Source organism: Megalobrama amblycephala, linkage group LG4, assembly GCF_018812025.1.
Source record: "Megalobrama amblycephala isolate DHTTF-2021 linkage group LG4, ASM1881202v1, whole genome shotgun sequence".
Lineage (NCBI taxonomy): Eukaryota > Metazoa > Chordata > Actinopteri > Cypriniformes > Xenocyprididae > Megalobrama > Megalobrama amblycephala.
The window spans coordinates 40,202,519-40,221,471 of NC_063047.1; the positions used below are offsets into that span (position 1 = coordinate 40,202,519).

At 37.7% G+C, this 18,953-nt stretch overlaps 1 protein-coding gene across 3 annotated transcripts in view; it reads left to right on the forward strand.

The window, feature by feature from the left end:
• Nucleotides 1-18: 18 nt before the first annotated feature.
• Nucleotides 19-18,953, forward strand: part of apba1a (amyloid beta (A4) precursor protein-binding, family A, member 1a) — a 79,551-nt gene continuing 60,616 nt past the window's right edge. For 2 of the 3 annotated variants that reach the window (XM_048189266.1, XM_048189268.1), the window contains exon 1: nucleotides 19-845. The gene's annotated coding sequence lies outside the window, so the exon portion shown is untranslated. Of the gene's footprint in view, nucleotides 846-897; nucleotides 3,704-18,953 lie in introns of those variants that run through there. The other variant, XM_048189267.1, reaches the window with a different exon arrangement.

An 18,953-nucleotide genomic window follows, 5' to 3' on the forward strand; every position in this document is an offset into this window, starting at 1 on the left:
CCTTGTCGGGGGCAAAAAGTTTGGGGTCAGACTCAGTACAATTTTTTTTTAAATGTTTTTGAGAGAAGACTCTTGTGCTCAACAAGCTATTTAATTGATCAGAAAACATATATATTAAATGTAATTTATTCCTCTGATGGCAAAGCTAATTTTCATCATTTCTCCAGTCTTCAGTGTCACGTGATCTTTCAGAAATCATTCTAATATGGTGATTTGGTGAAAACATTTCTTATTAACATAAATGTTGAAAACAGTTGTGCCGCTTAATGTTTTTTGTGTAAACCGTAATATTTTTCTCCAAGATTCTTTGATGAAAAGGAAAAAAAATGCAATGTTTGTACCAAAGTATTTGTCACTTTTGTCAAAATAAATAAATAAATAAATAAAATTATACTGACCTCAAACTTATTGACAGCCACGAGAAGTTTAAATAAAAAAACTACCAGTAGTAGGCTAAATATTACTTGCTTCCTGTTTTTATCCTATATTTGTAGCTTTCTTGAGTGGGAGGGCTGGACAGGCATTTTGTAACCAGTGTACTTGTTTCATTTCGTGCCACTGAAATGGCTTTTATTCCCATTTAGTTTAAGTAATTTCTGACTAACTTCAAGACTGCAGTATTACATGCACACGTACCTCTTGCTCGGATGTTTTGCCGAGAGCTGCAGCTCGTTCATTGAGAAATTAGGCAGCGTTTGGTGGTGTTTGATTAGCAGGTCTCTGATGGGAGGAGTCGGGCTTGCCCATAGACTGAGTGAAAGGCAGGCAGGCAGGCGATGAAGATGGTGGATTCAGACACATTTCGGAGGACCGTTAGATCGCTGGAAACTGCAGTAAAGGCACAGGTGAGATACGACTCGACATTTCATTTTACGCGCTATGAATTAATCATTGTTTGTCGCGGAAGCTGTTTTTTAAATTAAAACAGGAACCATGTAATGAAAAAAAAATCATTGTACTTAAGTGACATTCGTTTAATGATGAGGTTCGGTCAGAGTGCCTGTTGCGATGTCGCTTTCCCTGCTGATGACAGGTTGAACAGTGTTTGCTTACACTAGGAAGGATGTTTCATTGGTGTGGAAAGCACTGCATTACACCCAGTTACCAATACAAAAGAAATGCGAGGGCCTAAACTGTGAAGTTGTATACTAGTTATCCAATACGAAATCGGTTTTGTCATGCAAACAATCTCATCCTCATTAGCGGGGAGAGAGTAATGCCTCCAACTAATTCAGTTTCTAAGTTATGCTTGTGGGTCAACATACGCGCTTATGACTGAGTGCTGATTTTTATTTATTTCATCCTGGTGACTTGAATCCATTCACCTAAAATATCTGTCTTTTCCTGTAGGTTATCATTACACCACTAGGTGGCAACAAGTGAGCGTGCTATTAGTGAGTCACTAATCATTCACTCATTCGTTTTATTCTTTTGATTCAATCGATTCGTTTCAATACACTGGCTGCCTCCAAATGCTGAAAAAAGCTGTCTCCGTGTAATGGAAGTTGGCCAGAAAGAACTGTGCGTGTAAACCGCACTCTCTTGATCTCAAGAGGTGCTCTAGCGACTGACGCTAGAGACTGCGGTCTTTAGCCTCCTTGTAAGATCGTCCGACTCCTATGCCAGCGGCCCTGGGTTTGAGTCCCGCTGAGAGCAGGTGATTTGAACAGGAGGGGTTACATTGGTGCCGTGACCAGGATGGGAGCAAGGTTTTAGGGGGTGAGTGTAACGGACATTGGCTGGTAAGAACTGTGCGTGTAAACTTCACTCCCCTGATCTCAAGAGGCACTCTAGCGACTGACGCTAGAGACTGCGGTCTTTAGCCTCCTTGTAAGATCACCCGACTCCTATGCCAGCGGCCCTGGGTTTGAGTCCCGCTGAGAGCGGGTGATTTGAACAGGAGTGGTTACATTGGTGCCGTGACCCGGATGGGAGCAAGGTTTAAGGGGGTGAGTGTAACGGACATTGGCTGGTAAGAACTGTGCGTGTAAACTTCACTCCCCTGATCTCAAGAGGTGCTCTAGCGACTGACGCTAGAGACTGCGGTCTTTAGCTTCCTTGTAAGATCGTCCGACTCCTATGCCAGCGGCCCTGGGTTTGAGTCCCGCTGAGAGTGGGTGATTTGAACAGGAGGGGTTACATTGGTGCCGTGACCCGGATGGGAGCAAGGTTTAAGGGGGTGAGTGTAACGGACATTGGCTGGTAAGAACTGTGCGTGTAAACCTCACTCCCCTGATCTCAAGAGGCACTCTAGCGACTGACGCTAGAGACTGCGGTCTTTAGCCTCCTTGTTAGAGCGCCCAACTCCCACGCTAGCAACCCTGGGTTCGAGTCCCACTGAGAGCGGGTGGTTCCAACAGGAGGGTTACATTGGTGCCGTGACCCGGATCGGAGCAAGGCTTAAGGGGTTGAGTGTAACGGACATTGTGCGTGTAAACCTCACTCCCCTAATCTCAAGAGGCACTCAAGCAACTGACGCTAGAGACTACGGTCTTTAGCCTCCTTGTTACAGCGCCCAGCAGCTCCGAGTTTGAGTCCCTCTGAGAACGGGCGGTTCGAACAGGAGGGGTTACATCCACAGGCAGCATACAGAGATTTGAATTAAGGGAACAATTAAATCCAATGATTGTGACACATCCTGCTACTGAAATACCTTAATAATAATAATAATAATAATAATAATAACCTACAGATAAAGTTCCTATTTTTGGTTCGTATAAATAACCAAATAGAAATCATATGTTAACCTTAGGGGAACGTTCAGTGTTTGCTGTTTAGTCAGCCTGCGGAACCTCTTTCAAGAATGAGACGCATTAATACTAAAAAACGCTTGTTAAGTGCGTGTTCATTCAGTAATGCAGTCACATGCTTAAAAAAAAAATGGAGCAAATATTGCAGAAATAGTAGCAGTATGCTATTCTGTTATGTTATTATGCGATTTGACTGTGAGAGCGGTAGGTTGCTGGAGGGGAAAACTTACTGTCCCGCCCTCGCGCCAGTAAACACGTCATCAGAGAATAGAAGATGTAAGGCAGTGGAAGTTGTTTTGATTAAAAATTAAGAGAGCACATGAATTAAAATAAATTGCACGGATAAATCATTTATAATAAATACTGTTAATTCCATATTGTCCATTTTGATTTCATGGTGACTTTAATAGATTAAAAACACCAGTTTACGAACAGCACACCACTTATTGAGAGTGTTTGTGTAGGAGGAGTGTGAAAATGAATCAGCCTTGCTGGACACAGATTTCACGTAATCTCTGTTACAGACGTTTAAGTGCCACAACTGATGACTCACTGTAGTCTCTGTATCGCTGTGATTGTAAACGCACTGCCTTCTATCTCTGTGGTCCACAGAGGTTCGGCGTTTCTGCAAAATAGTGCTCTGCTGTTGAATGGCGTCCTCGGAATACGCTTGCGCTGTAGGCATTACCAACCTGCTTTCCTGCCAAATACATGCCCTAGATGCAGACTCACTGCGCGGCGTCGGATGCTGTGCAGGTGGGAGAGCAAAACACTCGCGTGAAAACTGACTGAGAAGAAGGCGAAATGACAAGGACAGGGCTTGCACTGGGTTGATAAAGAAAAACCTTCGTTAGACGTCGCTGCACATATTCACGTTAGCCTATGTGCCACATCCATCCGCAATATCACACCTTTACTCTCTCCGAGTGATGCTGCTGCTGCTGTCTATGCAGGTAGGGCTGCGAAAACGCGCAGTTTACGCATTTCATTGATGTTTTGATTGGTAGGGAGTATTTTTAACTAAACTTTTAAAATGCTTTGTCTTATGAGTTGTGACGGGTTAGTTTACTTTTAATGCCTTAAACGAAAAAACTGTCGTGGTTTATGTCGCAGTACTCTGCTTTTAAGGACGTCAGTGAGCATGGAGTAGGTAACAGTAATGACCCGCCCTTTGCAAATACATAATAGCAAATTGTGCAGAAAGTCAGTAAGTGTTGCTCAATGATAAATGTGTGTGTAAATACTTCGTTTTGAGGAGCTGTGGATATGGGAGTGTTCTCAGAAGACTCTTAAAGCCCTCTCATGTATCAAGCCATGACTGAGCAAATAACAGCAATAACACCAGAGGAAAGATCTGACATCTGTTCATTTCTCAGCTGTAAACCATGTAGGCTATCTTGTGAAAATGGCTATTTTTTTGTGTCATATGTGTGTGATAATGTTCTGGACTGTAAAATTTGCTGAGCACTGCTCTACTGGGGTATTTATTTACATTTGCAAAAAAAAAAAAAAAAAAAAAAAAATCAAGACATGAGTGTTTTTGTATGTGGTACTGTTGATACAATTTTTGTTTGTTTGTTTTTTTGAAAAAGTACATTAAAGTATCATAAATATCACACGTTATATATCAAAAGTACTGTGGTACCATACTTCAAATTTCATCCAAGAACCTTATGTAAATATTTCAGTACCAAACACTTCAGTACCATTTATATGCAGTTTATCAAAGTACCATGCTATGCCACAGTACTTGATATTTTTAATACCCATCACAACTACCAGGTATCTAAGAAAGAATTGTTCCTGTTTTGAAAATTGCTCATATGTTGATCATTTATATATATAGCGCTTTAAACAATACAGGTTTTCAAAGCAGAGTCACAGTAATAAACAGATAGCCTAATATCTGCTAATGTTGCAAAATGAATTTAGTTATTAAAGAAATTACATTTCAGATGTAAAGCATCTCTACAGAAGACAATAGTGTCAATATTCAATTTAGTTCAATAACAACGTCAATGTTAGCAAATTCAGTTGAGCTATAAAGGATATCTACAGAGGACAGTACTGTCACTATTCAGATCCAATGTTGAATCACTTCAGTTTAATAACACTGTCAATGTTGCAAAGTTCATCAGTTATGAAAAGACTTCAAAAGCAGCTGTACGGAATACAACATTTTTATTTTCCAGCTCAATTCAGTTTAGTTTTTTCTATCTGATAGTGTCACATCAATAATATTTTCTGAACATTATTTGTCTTTTAAGCCCCAACTGAGCAAGCCAAAGTTGACAGTGACAAAGAAGCAAAACTCCATTAGGTGTGACAGTAGTGGAAAAAAAAAAGACCTTGGGAGAAACCAGGCTCAGTGTGCGACCCAGTTCTTCTCTGATCTAAAAGAACGGACATACAGTAGTGTGAATTCAGTGTGTAAGGACCGATCAGTTGCACTTGTAAATCTGATTCAAATCAAATACGCCACAATGAGGTTATATAGATTATTTACACATTACGATTTCATGGTTATATATTAGTAGGCAGGTACTGATTATAGTATGTGTATAGATTTAGATTTTTAAACATGTTCACATCAAACTGCTCTGTTTGCAGAATTAGAGTTTCACTTGAATAAACAGCCAAATCTGAATCAATAAATTGATCTAGAAAATGGGTAAATGGATCTAAAGTGCAGTTATCATTTATCTCAGCTAAAGACAGTGCAAGCACAGACTGTGCTGTATAATTATAAAAAAACAGTAGGATGCACAAAAATATGTATTTCTTTTAAAAAGCATCCTGATATATTGTTACAGATGTTTTTTTGTTTTTTTTTGATAATAGAAACAGCTGTTTTGTGTCAGTTGTTGGCCTAGCTTTGCACACATTGATTCAGCAGAACCGTCAAAATGGGAGAAATGTAACATGCATGTTTTTATGTTGCAATAATCGAAGGAAGGGTGTGGCTAAGGAGGCATGCACTTGGTTGAGATGTCATGTTTTCCTTTGCCTGTCAGTCTGTGTGCCTCATCTGTGCTTATCTGCATGCTATCATGCAGTAAGATGTCTAGTAGCAAGATCACGGTGACTGTTTTTAGAAGACAGTCATTTTAGAGGTTATTTGCTCTAGACCCATCCAAGCACACATGGATATTTGTCACCACACAGTGAGAGGAGAGATCAAAGGTGATCCTAAACTGAATTTCCCTAGAGGCACCCAGTGATTTTTTTTCTAGTATTTTTCTGGCTGTTGCTGCCCATGTTTTAAATAAGCTCTTGTTTGTGAGTGGAGTGAAGCCTCCGGTCCCAGTTGTTGGTCTTTCTAGGCAAATGAGTGGAGAAGCCGAAATGGGAAATGTCCCTCCCAGAAGGGCTCTTTGACCTGCAGTATTATGGGTTTACTCTGATTACTGCTCTCTTTGTATGGACGGCATGCTCTTTCTAGCCGGCTTCCTCAGGGGGTTTTCCTGTATGTTATATATATATATATTTCCCTTTAAAGAAAAAAAAAAAAACATATTTCCTATTGAAAAAGGAAGTTGATGCAGGACATATAGAAAAATATGTCTGTTTTTTTTCTTCCATTGTCTTATGGTTTATTTAGGATATCAAGCATATTTGGGAATAGGATATTCACATAATAGAGAGCTCTTTGTTGGAAGGCATTTTATATGAGTAGTTGATGATATAAATATTTGGTCAAGTAGAATAGAGACTGTGAATTTTAAATGTTTACATTTGCTATTTTATTTATTTTTGCTCATAGGACTACTCTAGAATATTTTTGACCTCAAAGTGACCGTAAAGGCATTTGTAACGTTAAAAAAAGATTGTTTCAAATAAATGTTGTTGTTTTTTAACTTAATGTTCATCATAGAATGCTGAAAATAAGAAAAATAAGAAATGTTTCTTGAGCAGCAAATCAGCATATTAGAATGATTTCTGAAGGATCATGTGACACTGAAGACTGGATTAATGATACTGGAAATTCAGGAATAAATTATATTTTTAAATATATTACATTAGACCACTGTTAATTTAAATTATAATATTTCACAATATTACTGTTTTTACTGTATTTTTTTTTTTTTTTTATCAAATAAACGCAGCCTTGGTGAGACTTCTTTTAAAATCATACCGACCCAAACTTGTGAACCATTGAGTATGTGCATGTGTTTTTTATACTAGATATGCTTTATATATTTTGTAATAGTCTTACTTATTAATAAATCATTTACATTTTTATCCATATTAACAAATAGCACATTTTGTGCAGTCAGGATATTTGGTGAGATAAAGGAAATTCTCTTACCTGTTTTTAAACGGTATATTTAATGAGCTGCCTGAGACTCTCCTGGGATGTAGCTGGCGCTGGGTTGGGGACTGTATTAATTTTTAAGCTGTGTGTTGAGTTTTGTTTGGTGGCCTCATATGAAATCTTGAAAGTGAAGCAGCTGCGCTTCACACATACTCGGAGTCCGATGTGGCCTTGGGCAATTTTCCTCATGTATTATTATTTGTCTTGTGTGTCAGCAAAATTCTGTCACTAGTAGTCAGAGAAATTATTAAACTGCTTTCACAATCTGTGTTTTGACTTATTCAAAGATTTTTCCATCAGTATTCTCAGGACACAAAGGAACTCTGCACCAAGGTAGTGTGCAAATTGTTTTAAACAAATGCGGTCTGAATATCTATGAGGACAGAATGATGACTGATTGTGATGAAGAACTTAAGGTGGATGGAGTATTTTATCCATTCATGTCCAAAGATCTTAAATCACATCAGACTTTTGTTCATTCAAACCCTGTCAGTATTCACACTTCCAGTGCTGGAGGTCACGTCCTTGTGTCAACACAGAGAATGTTTTCACACACCTTTTACTCTAGTAATATTATCAATAGTCATATTCAGACCGTCACAGTGGAACTTAATGATGGCTATTCATTTACATGACAGCCTTGAAAGTGATTTAGTGAATTATAGGCGCACAGGAACAACGTTACAACTAATTAAATGCTTTGACGTGATTTAAATGTCAGTGTAAAAGTAGGTTAGCCGATACTGTAATATGCATGGAGAGGACAGAGCAGTGGGCAGGCTGTCATAAAGCAAGATGCAATTGCTCTTTGCAACTGATGCAAGATCTTATTTTTTCAAATTTAAAAGAAATCTTTGACCAAAAATGTTGTGTTTGTGAGAACTAATGAGGTTTGATGTTAGTTGACATTTAAGGGTTTTTGTTGTCAAATCATATTTGATTGTAGTCTATAGAGATGGAACCATGATTAGTTTTACTGATTTTTTTCAGAAATATTACCATTTTTCCCTAACCAATAAGAGTAGTCTTTAGGCAATGTAAATAACACCTAAACCTTTAAAAACTGTAAAAAATGAATGATTGTATTTATGCAAAGTTACTTTACTTTGTATCCATATCGGTTCTAAAAAAAAAAAAAAATCGAAATTGGTCAATCTCTAGTCTCTGTATGAATGTGTTGACATTAATTTGCGAATGAAATCAAAAACTTAAAGGCAAAATATGTAAGATTGTTCACTCTAAAAAATGCTGGGTTAAAAACAACCCAAGTTGGGTTGAAAATGGACAAACCCAGCAATTGGGTTGTTTTAACCCAGCGGTAGGGTTAAATGTTTGCCCAACCTGCTGGGTAGTTTTATTTAACTCAACTATTGTTTAAAAATTACTGAAAATTAACCCAAAGTATGTTGGAAATGAACATTTATTAATGTCCAATGAATTTATTAAATTGCTTATTAATAAATTTATATTAATAAACTATTAAATTTATATTAATAAAATATTAAAGCTTATTAATAAACATCCACCTTTTGTCTATTATTGTTGCCTCTAATTGCATCTGGTTTTTAATTTCCCAACTATTTTGGGTTCATTTTAAGCTAGCCATATAGCAATTTTTAAACAATAGTTGGTTTAAATAAAACTACCCAGCAGGTTGGGCAAACATTTAACCCAATCGCTGGGTTTGTTTTTCAACCCAACTTGGGTTGTTTTTAACCCAGAATTTTTTAGAGTGTTGGATTAAAATATCAAAAAACCACTCGTGTTATATATTTTGTTGACTTGTGTACTTACATTATCCCAAATGTTTCCAAGAATGTTTAAATCCAAAGAAATAAGCAATTTTAACCAGGACACAGACCATTGTTCTTGTCTCTCATTAGCAATCGCTTCAGCAGTCTCGTTCCGCTCCAATGGCTTTCAGCCACACCCTGCTTCATACTACACTAATGTTAATAAATCTTTAATGCATTAGCTCACCCATGTATATGATTTCTACCCGAGTCCCATCACATTCTTTTCCACTGGCTGTAAAGACAACACCTCCCATTATTCCGCGAAATCAAGGCATCATCAAGCTACAACTTTGTTTTGAATAAGTGACCTCTAGCGGTGAAAATTACATATTGTGCCTTTAAATTTCAATCTGTTCATGCGACAGTGATTGTGTCGCATCAGAAGACTAATATACCTCTCAAGTTGATTAATTTTATGCTATTTTTTCCCCTATTTGAAGCTTGAAAGATTTAGTTAGGTCCCATAATATAGAAAAAACAGTATAAACATTGTCCAAAATTTTATCTTTTATGTTCCACAGAGGATTATGAAGTCATATGGGTTTGGAAAGACATAAGGGTAAATAAATGATGGCAGAATTTTCGTTTTTGAGTGATGAAAATTCTGTCATTAATTACTCACCCTCATGTCGTTCCAAACCTGTAAGACTTTCGTTCATCTTTGGAACACAAATGAAGTCTCAGTGATTTCTGTCCCTTCATAGACAGCTATGCAACTACCACTGTGATGCTCCAAAAAGTTCATAAAGAGATTGTAAAACTAATTCATATGAATTGAGCGGTTTAGTCCAAATTTTCTGAAGAGAATCAATCGCTTAATATGATGAACAGATTGAATTTATAGGCTTTTATTCATATGTAAACATTCATCAACTCACATATCAGTTGTGGTAAACAGTAGCTCAAGTATGTTTGCTTGACGCGTGCAAGAACAAGTGAGGTTCGTTCTTGAGTTATGCATCACGTTTGAACTTCCATAAGAGGATTGTTCTCGTGCATCATTCAGGTTCGGTTGAGCTTTTGTTTATGTTTGCTGATCAATGTTTATGTGTAAAAAAAAAAAAAAAAGTCTAAAATGAATTTGTTCATCATAGTAAGCGATTGAGTCTTTTCAGAAAATTTGGACTAAACCGCTTAATTCATATGGATTTGTTTTACAATCTCTTTATGAACTTTTTGAAGCGTCAAAGTTGCTTAGCTGTGTATGGAGGGACAGAAAGCTCTCAGATTTCATCAAAAGGATCTTCGTTTGTGTTCCGAAGATGAATGAAAGTCTTACGGGAAGAAACAACATGAGGATTGGTAAATGATGACAGAATTTTAATTTTTGTGTGAACAAACCTTTTAATTGCTAGTCTGTTTATATGGACTGCCGAATGGAAATGGCCTGGATGGAAGTTTTCAGTTTTCTGTCTTGTGATTACTTTAATTGCAAAAGATAAAAGGTTTCTTTTATCAAGCCAAAACATTCTTTACACTTGTTTTGCACCATCTGGCAGTGGTTTGTTTATTCCCTTTGTTGTTTATCAAGGAGTCATTAACTTATGGAGGCTGCTGTAAAAGAGGTTTGGCCATAATTAGATTCAAATTTACTTGCATAGAATTATAATGAATGTTCTATAAGGCACTGCAGCAAAATTAATAGAAAGATCCAGACTGAAAGAGAAGTGCTTAATTAAGGGTTGGTTTTACAATCTAGACTTGTTCTTTAGGCTTGGCAAAATGTTTAGAAGTTGTAATTAATTTTTAGGAATCTGCAGGAAGGAAGGACTTGGTCATGTTTCTAGTATGATTGAATACATTTTAATAGACATAATCCTCTGAGCTGTGATGCTGGTGAGAAAGCAAAGCTGACAGAATATTAATACAGGGACAACTGACAACAGAGATTTGAACTGAAACTGACCATGCATAATAGGCTTTTCTAAATGACTTAATTAATAATCATTATTATCACAGTCTCTTCTATAAATTCAGCAAAGCTGGTGTTGTGATGTTGATTTTGTTGGATTATTTGTTTCTACTGGGGCTAGTTGAAGATTTCTCAGGATGAGGATGAGAAGATTTTTGAAAGTTACAGTTCATTAAACACTAATTTATTTTGGGATCCCGAACAGGACATATTGACAAACTCTTCGAGGTAAGTTGTCGCAAGAAGGAAACTGCTTCTTATTGATACTGTTTAAAAAAATATATGTGAGATGTATTATGTAAGCAATAAGGTACGAGAAGGCTGTGCTGTATTGTGAATAAGTCACGGCTGAAGGGCGTTGTTAGGCACCACACGAAGCGGAGCTTTTATAAAACGGTTACCACACAATACAAATATTAAAGCCAAAAATATGTATCAATGCAACTTTCATTAAAGGTGCAATATGTAATATTTTCTGTCCACTAGAGGTCGCTAGGGGCCTATTCAAAACAAAGGCGTAGCTTGATGACGCCAAGTTTGAGAACGAAATCTTGGGACATGTGGTCTTTACCTCACAGCCGGTGGAAATAATTGGGATAGGACTCGGGAAGAAATCATGTTCATGGATGTAATTATTAATGTTACTGTAGTATGAAGCAGAGCAGGACCGAGTGTTGTGGGAGCTGAACGAGGCCGCTGGAGCGATTGTGCAACATACGCCACGAGGAGCAGAACTTTTATTATGTCACAGTCGCTGGTGCCGCTTCCACTTTTCCGGTCATGAGTTTGAGGTAACGCAGCTCTGTTTATCATATTAGATACATTTGAGTGTGTTGAAAATGTTATAACATTACTCTGTGCTTTTTTACTCAGCGGCTGCTATGAGACACTGTTACACACTGCAATAAGGCATGCAATTAATTTTAAAACGTATTGTATCATGGAGAAAATGCTGTATCACTGCTAAAAATAAAGCTGCATCTGATTAGGCTATGTTAGCTACTTGACAAAATAGTGTTTTTCTCTAAGGCATGGTAAAGCATGGTACTCGCAAAAAATCAAGAGAATTTGATTTAAACAATAAGACTAAACGTGTTGAGCCATAACAACAATTAGTTTTATGTCTATAAATGTAACCAAACAGTTGTTCCCTTGACTATTAAAACATGTAATATATTAAAGTGTCTTTGGTTTCCGGAAACCGAGGGTAACGTGGGTATGACGCAATTGACAGGCGGCGACTCACACATCCTGGAGCCTTGGTTCAAATTGCAATTTTCTCATTATTTACTAATAGTTGGAAACATTTGGGATATTGTAAATACTCAAGTGAACAAATAATATAATAATAATAAAATATATAACACTGGCCTAGTGGTTTTTGGATATTTTACTGCAAAATTCTTACATATTGCACCTTTAAGTAAACTTTCACTAAAAGCCTTCCTTCCTTCCGCCTGAAAAAAAGTCCCTGACCGTGAACAGCAACAGAAGTTACATTATTACACCATTAGATGGCGGCAAAGAGTCAAGACTGTCTTTATGAGTGTGTAGCGAAGACTTTTATATTGAAAAGAGTGAATTGTTGTGAACACGGAACAAGACACAACTGACAAATGCTTTGACTAGCGCTGTCAGTCACGGGAAAACCCCTTAACTGTTAAAAGGACAAGATAATACATCGGACATTTAAACAGATTTTTTATTATGAACATAGGACTGACCTGAAGGAAAATATTAAATCTGAATGCAGGTAATAAACGCTCACACAATCTTTCTTACAGTATAGCTTCAATGAACAATCATTTGAGAACAAAGAGTTTACGTTGCTAAGAGTGGTTGCTAAGGGTGTTGTGTAGTGATACACAAAACCGTTGGATGAAGCGGTCATAGCCGTGTTTTATCATGAATAAAACACAGCTATTGACCAAATCAGAATCAAGGACAGGAACTGTTTTATAAAGTTGGTTATTTAATGGTTATTTAATATTACACTGTAAACTATTTTTGTTTTATTAAAGCAACAAACATGGAAAAGGTAATGTGCAGAAATATAAAAAAATTATTTTGGCCTACAGATAAATGAAATATTGAATGAAATTACATTTACAACTTGTGACAACTTTAAGCCCATAAGCCCTGATATCAAAGTGAAATTTACTAGACCATCTTTCAGTTCATATCTACCTTCATTATATAGTTGATATGTTACTGGAATGCATCTTATTGTAGTTTTATTGTATGCATTTGTTCACCTAAAAGATATTCCGAAAATATGATGATATATGTTCATTTTTGTTTTAAGAAAAAATCACATTTTCAATTAGATTTTTGATGCCATCATGGAAAACCACTGCAAGAAAACAAGCATTTGTGTCATTTACTGAAATATAGACCTTCCGCATGTGTGAACTTCACATGCTCCACTCTTTCATATATCATTCTAATGCATTGTAAATATTCAATCCTAGTCTTATAGTACTTGTAGACAATTACATATCTATCAAAATTGTTCTCATGTGCAATGCTAATTTGTTTTTCTTAATTGCCATGCTTTGACTCACCGTTTAATTAGTTTTTAAATGTATTTGATGTCTTCTGCTTTAATCAGTGTGTCATACTTTGCTAAGAAAGGATGCAAATGATAGATAGTGGCGATGATCAAGCTGTCTGACAGTGATATTATTGCATTATTAGCAGTGCTGCATTCACACTGCAGATTATAAAGCTATAAGCCCTGTGGGAGGACAGGTGTCCTGGTTTATTCTAGAAAAAAAAAAAAACATCTCTTTCTCTGCATTACTTTCTCTGTCTCTTTGTCAGCTCATGGCTGATGGGGAGAGAGCAGTCAGTGACAGTCGCTGTGTGAATTATCTATTTGCTGTTCACTTTGATTGTACATTTGGCACATTTTCTGGTTGTCATTCTCATCTCATGAGAGAACTACTCTGATGTTTGGCAAACTGATCTCAGTTTAGGCCGGCTGACAGTCACATTGTTGTATTTGTTTTGTCCAAGACCTACAAAAGGCTTGAGATTAACAGTGTTGGATTGTACAAATTACACAAAAGATGGGGCTTTCCTTTGTTGTGATGCTGCACGGCCTCTCCGAGTTCTCACGATCCACAATTCATTGTCTCAGCATCGAGCGTGAAGCTACGGCTATGGTGTGTGTATCAGTTTGTGTATAAAGCCTGCTGTGTTAATTCATGAGCACTTGAAGGTCGCTCCACATGAGAGCTGCTCTGTCTGGGATTCAGAGACCATGCTCAGTAGATTTTGGGGATGTGCGGTGGTTAAACCAGCCTCTGGCAGAGATTAGCCGGCGTAATGTAAGGCAGCTTAATGCCGGGAGCCTTGAGACGATAACCCCTGCCGCTTCAAACAAAACAAACATGTTCTGTAGCTTCATTCCAGGAAAATCCTGCAAAAAGAGTATTTAATGTTTGACTGATAGGTGGGCCAGGAAAATGAAAAATCTTTAAAAAAGTCTAGTTCAAAACAAATGTACTCTTTGAGTTCATGTTGGTTTCATTTGATTTAAAAAAAAAACTTTTACACCATTTTCAAAAATGCTTGGTACGCCACATGACATGTTTAGTCATCAAACTAAGTAAAAAGTAATAAAATATTTTCATTACATCTTGAATGCATGAGTAACCATTATTTAAAAAAAAAAAAAGTTTAAAAAGCATTTTTCAAGGTAAAAATTTAGTTTTTTTACAAATATTATCAATTATTATTTTATAAACATTATTGTCACTATGAAATAAAAATGGACAATGCAATATTAATGGAATATTGCAGTATTTATTTTCAATGATTTATCTGTGCATATCATTATCTTTTAATGAATGTTTCTATTCAAAATAACTTCTCCCTCTTGCAACAACATATATTCTTTTCTCTGATGTTTACTAGCCTGAGGGTGGGACAACCTGTCACTCACATGAGATCACAGCAATAGCAAATCACAACAAAGTGGTGCAGGTATGACATCACTTTGTAGGCCTAAACGCGGAAACGAGTTAGCATTTTAGCACTTCTGATTCCATCGTCCTGAAGTCAGTGGGTTTTTTAAATGGGATTTTGGTTAAATGCCTGAAATAAGGTCTGTGGTGAACACAAGCTCAAGACACTTTCACGTTTTATTCTACGACATAAAATACATCAGTATTACCCCACTAATGATTTTTTGAAGCTGTTGTGTTTCTTGAAAAAGGCGGTTGCTAACAAGTGGCTGAATGAGGCTACACAGGCTGTCGGTGAGATTAAACATCATCCCGTGGGTTCTCTCAATGATGTGATTTCTATTTTTTTTTTCTACAAGTGTGTTGGACCATATGGCCTTGTAGGTTGCACTACATGACTTCAGTTTTTCAAATTTTAAAAAGCAATGAAGAAATTTTATAAAATTGTAAAAAATTTTAAGAAATAATAATAAAGGTGTCACATCTCACCAGGCTCCACCATCTCACACACCCAGTGTTCACTCTCACCTGAATACTGGTCACCTGCACCTGTCCCTCATCAGCACGCCAATCAGGACTTAGCACACACCTTACAGTCACTCTTTGGGTGCATCTCAATCAGCTCCCTAGATTCCAAGGTCGTGAACCAGTATATCGTGTACATGAATTCGGGCACTGGTAAGGACAGTAAGGACCCCGGCTCACTACACATTGGGACACTGACGACTCTTCTCTCATTATACATCATCACTACTTGTATTTATGAACCACAACAGAACTGATATCTTTCTGACATTGTTTTAATGTTATTTAAAGTACAGTATGATTTATACTTTGCTTGTTACATATATGTGCAACATTTCAGCTGTAAATAATTTATGAATGTTAGTGAGATTATTTTCATTACCTGTCTAGCGAGGTTCAGATTTATGCTGAAATATAAAATAATGGTTTGTATGTTTAAAAACATCTATCGCGTGTCATTATGTGTAGTGAGTTGGCATTAAGTGATTTATGTTTCGTGTTTCAGAACTTCCGTTAAGGGAACATAGTGAGCATCGATGCTTCCTGGTGGGACTTTTTAGGGAGCAAACGGGTCAGTGCAATGGTTGGATTTTGCAATTGAGACGGCCTTTAAAATGGCCAACTCCGATAAGTGCCCTGATTGCTGCACTAGGCAGCTGATTGAGACACTCTTTGTTTGGTCTCCAGTGCGGATATTAGACTTGTTACCTTACTCGCTGTCTCCGAGTCTGGCATTCCCAGACAAAAGACCAGACCTCAACATCATGAACCCAACATGGCCAATATCCATTCCAGGAACTCAATGATTCCCTTTGGCGTGTTCTAACAGCATCTGGATCTACCACCGCACCCTTAAATGCACCAGGCACTTGGAGGACTGCAATGGCTTCCTGCTCCAGTGTTCATTTGCCCTAGAGATACAGCCGCATTGCTTCCCCACAGAAAGAGCCAAAATTTCTTTCATCCTTTCATGCTCGCTCCTCACAGCTTATCACCAAGGATTGGAACTGGCTCTTAGTACTACTCCACTCACCACAATAGTCACCCTTACTGCTTCTGATATTTGTATTCCAGTTACCGTCCTCATCGACTCTGGGTCAGCCAGCAACTTCAGGGACCTCTGTGTGGGTCCCATTCAGCTCCAAGTAGGACAGTTGCACACCTGAGAACATTCCAATCCCAAGACCCTCCCCATTAATTCTACCTCCATCGAGAGCCCTGTGGACCTCGAAAGCATTTACGACATCTTCCGGGTACATGAGGAGGACGAGTGTAAGACCACCTTCGTGATACCTACAGGCCATTACGAGTATTGCATTATGCCTTATGGGCTTGTCAAAACCCCCTCCGTATTCTAGGATTTTATGCACAAGGTGCTCAGAGAGTACCTCCACCACTTTGTACTGAGGTTCATAGATGACATCTTAGTGTACTCCTGGACCCTGGCTGAATATCGCCAGCACGTTTTGGAGGTCCTCCAAGACTAGAGAGAATTCCAACTCTTCCTCAAAGCCAAGAAATGCACCTTCCACCAGTCCTCCACCCAGTTCCTTAGTTACCAAATTAGTGAAAAATATTTCAAGATGGACTAGGGGAAGGTTGATATAGTACATTCTTGGCCAACTCCCATCACCATAAAAAAGTTACAACTTTTCCTGGGTTTTGCCAATTTCTCCCACCATTTCATCAAGAATTTCAGTTCCATTACATCTCCACTCACCACCCTAATGAAAGGCAGGCCCAAGTCTCTGTCCTGGACTCCCAGTGCCACCCAAGCTATGCAAATTCTAAAGGATGCCTTCACTAGTGCTCCTGATCCATCCCGATCCAGACAAGTCATTTGTGGTCGAAGTCAATGCTTCAATAACTGCCGTAGTAGCGGTGCTTTCACAGCAGCTGGGGAAACCATCACGACTCCATCCATGTTCCTTCTTTTCCAAGAAGCTCACTCCGGCGGAGCAAAACTATGAAATCGGAAATTGTGAGCTCCTCGCATCAAACTAGCTCTGGAGGAATGGAAGCATTGGCTGAAGGTAGCTGGTCACCCTTTCTTAGTGCTCACCGACCATCGCAACCTGGAATATCTCTGTAAGGCCAAGAGGTTGAACCCCAGATAAAAGGATTATGGCAAACTATTTTAGGTTCTCATTTCAAGATGTTCATTCTCTAATATTTTTTCATTCATTTTCATGAGACATTTTCTTTATTATGATAACAGGACAGTAGTATCAATCAGACATTTTTCAATGTTATGCCCCTGAAAATATGAAAATGAATTTTCATTGCTCACCAATGAAGCATGCTCACCATATTGTATATTCAAGTAATTGTATGCAATAAAAAAACTGAATTTTTAATGCATTTTTGAATCAATTAAAAGGACAACAAAGGCTGCGTCATGTAATTGAACTTGGTGTAAACAAGACATGAGATGTTGATTTGATTTTAGCATTGATTTATCAGTAAATTCTTCTGAAACATACATGTATCGTGCTACAGGCTGAGTATTTTGATGTCATTGTTCATTGTTAGAACGTTCACGTGATAGCCCAGACTCATGCACGTGTTGTCAGGTGATTTGTGCTTGCTTTGCTTTTAGCTTGTGGAAAGGTCATCTCTCTTCACCTGTGACTCCAGAGGGAGTAATTACAGACCGATGTGACCACCCACGTCTCTCTTGTCTCTCGCCCCTCGCTCTCTCTCCCTAAACATACTGCAGAACTCATGTTCAGCTGAGACACATGGGTACCCTTCCCTTGTTTTATCGATTTTTATTCAAACAGTTTTAAAATCACTCGAATAACTTATCTCACTCTGTTTTTCAGATAAAATACTCAGAAAATCTGTAGTATCATTTGCCTGTCTTTCAAATCGAATGGACAGATTTCTTTTATATGCAAGCGAGTGTTTTCTTAGTATTTTGTGTATTCTTAAAAGATAGTTCACACAAAAGTGAAAATTCTTTCATCATTTACTTACCCTCAAACCTGTATGACTTTCTTTCTTCTGTGGGATATAAAAGAAGATATTTTCATTTTGAACTGTTCCTTTAACATCATCTGATTGTACTGTTAGTAAGTAATCGCATGTAATTTCACAAAATTGACATAATCAGGTTGATCTGGGGTTCAGTAAAGCTACTCTGTTGCTTTAAACCTCAGAAAGCCAACCAGATAATGTAGACTGTATGCAGCATCATCTTAAAGTGATTATATGTTTCTGTCAACTTGTGTTGTTGGGAAGAGTAGGGATATAAAAAATGAGAAATGGCAAAGGCCTTTCTAGATATTGTTGGATATGGGTTAAAGATAGTGTTTGCTTCTCCTCTCAATTTGATACGGTTGAACAAGCAAGAGAAAAGATGTCTGACAGTCTGACTTTCTCTCTCTGCCTACTGCAAGACCTATTCATAGATGTTTTCAGTCCGAGACGACAAGCCCACGGATCGCCCACAGTGCATTCACTGACCATCTGATGCATTTTCTCAAAAAAACTGGAAAGTACTTTTTTGATTTGCTCTAATCTGATTGGCTGACTTTTCCCACTTCCGGAAATAAGGGCATTTATGGCTTTTTTATCAGTCCGTCTGGAAAAAAGTAGACCTGGCAAGTAAACTAAATGTCCATGATTCCGAATTATGTCTGTTTAAGGATTAGTTCACTTTCAAATTAAAATTACCCCAAT